The sequence below is a fragment of the Macrosteles quadrilineatus genome, unplaced genomic scaffold, assembly GCF_028750875.1.
Source record: "Macrosteles quadrilineatus isolate MER2022 unplaced genomic scaffold, UCM_ALF_1.0 Scaffold_6__1_contigs__length_79288215, whole genome shotgun sequence".
NCBI classification, from domain to species: Eukaryota; Metazoa; Arthropoda; class Insecta; order Hemiptera; family Cicadellidae; genus Macrosteles; species Macrosteles quadrilineatus.
In genome coordinates, this window is record NW_026542599.1 from 17,585,023 (window position 1) to 17,586,925 (window position 1,903).

The 1,903-nt window shown below is 29.4% G+C and overlaps 1 long non-coding RNA gene across 1 annotated transcript; it reads left to right on the forward strand.

Annotated features, from left to right (window-relative positions):
- The first annotated feature begins 205 nt into the window (after nt 1–205).
- On the forward strand, nt 206–1,618 carry LOC128996258 (uncharacterized). The gene is made up of 4 exons (XR_008491036.1): nt 206–321; nt 547–664; nt 1,203–1,364; nt 1,555–1,618. It is a non-coding gene; the product is annotated as an uncharacterized LOC128996258 (long non-coding RNA).
- Nucleotides 1,619–1,903: the final 285 nt, after the last annotated feature.

Here is a 1,903-nt window from a genome sequence, read left to right on the forward strand (position 1 = left end):
CTAGTTATTAGACAAGCATGATTCGTATGCAAATCAGAGTTTCCACAAATATTAGCCTTTTCAATTAGTATTTCTTACTACTGGTTACGAAGCAACCGTATTGAAAATAACAAAACTTAGTTATTTAAAGCCCCAATTAAAATTTACGAGTACATGATACGTTGGTAATTGTTATCTTGGGTTTTAAATTTCAATATGGATCAAACAAAAATGTACAATGACAGCTCGTCGAGTCCTTTCATTGATCAAATTTTACTTGATAAATGTTTATGGATTATTCCACTGGAAACTTGTACGTCGTTTATATATTTGCTTTTGATTGTAAGTATGATACATGTTTCAAAAGTTTGTATATTATATGGACCCATTTCAGTTTTTACCCATTTAAGATGATTTTATAAACCGTTTAATCAATTTTTTACAAAAATAAAATTTCAAAAGAGTTTTTAAGGTTTACACATAAATATCTCGATATCATGCTGTTTGCAAACATAATAAGTCTCCTAAGGATCATTATATATTTCATAAGAATAACATTGTTTACAGGTGTGGAACATAATCTGCTTCATGATGATCTTTGTATTCAGTTTGACCTGTTTAAAGAAATTTGTAACTTTTCAACGCACTTTATTACGGAATAGACAAGCTGCAACTTCTCTCTCTGGTATTTATTTGTTGAATTGCATAGTAGTTTTGTAATAGTTTAACTGAGGACAAAGTATATAAATTAAACTTTGGCATGGATTACTAAGTTGCCACTTATCATTGTCTTCATAAACACCTTAGTATTTTTTTTTTAGATAATATTGACGGTGCATAATTCCTTTCTATAATCTAGGGCAAATATATACTAAAATATGGTGTATATTGATTAATGCAGTTTTACCAATATGTGTAAGTAAATTCTTCTACAAAAAGTATAGCGGATGTCAATGGTTATGATAAAACATACCGAAATAGATTTAGGTTAATCTTCGCATATACTACCATTTCGATATACTAGATAATAAAAAAATCAGTTACTTATGTATGTACCACCACAGCTATACAATGTATAAGTTGGCAAAACAAAACAAAAAATATGTGAAAACATTTACTTTCTATACATTAACATGTAATCAGCTGTTTAAAAAACATAAGCCAATACTAGAAAATATATTAAAGTGTATTTTTTTTATACAGCAAAACGATTTTGATTATAGGTGGCACAGAGAGTGGAGACGACGCTTCCCGGCAAAACAGAAATCAGGAAAATGTCGACCAAACTAATGCTGAAGATGCCATGAATAATCAACCTAGACCAAGACTATCCTCCATAATATTTAACTTTTATATCACTGATGTAAAACTATCCAATCCATTTGGTAAGTTGCTTTACTGTTTCCACTTCTAGAGAACTTTATATCTATTTTTTTATTTCAAAAGAGGTCTTAGTGTACTGTTGTCGTCGATATATAGACAACAGCAAAACTTATTATTACTGACACAATTAGCATTTGTTCAGTATGAAGTTGTAACTGATGGTTTTGTGTAACCGATGTGTTTAACTTGCAGTTATGGGATCACTATCAGAGAATTTATTGATGGTGATTGTCGGTTTGCTTGCTTACACTGCCATCGACGATGTAAGTACGGAATATAATTTATTATATGTACAGTTAATAAAATATGATATTTATGTAATATACATTGATAGAATAATATTCAATGAACGTAGCTAAATAAATACCCAAGGTACTACCAGTGCCAGCTGGCTAATCTAATAATTATTTATGACTTAAATGTGGATCATATACTATATTTTCTCAAGTCTAGATTCAAAGTTGTATTACATTGAAATTTTCCTTTGTTTGCTGAGTCCATTCAATTATATAGGATAATAAGGTAATAAGCAAAGAAAAAT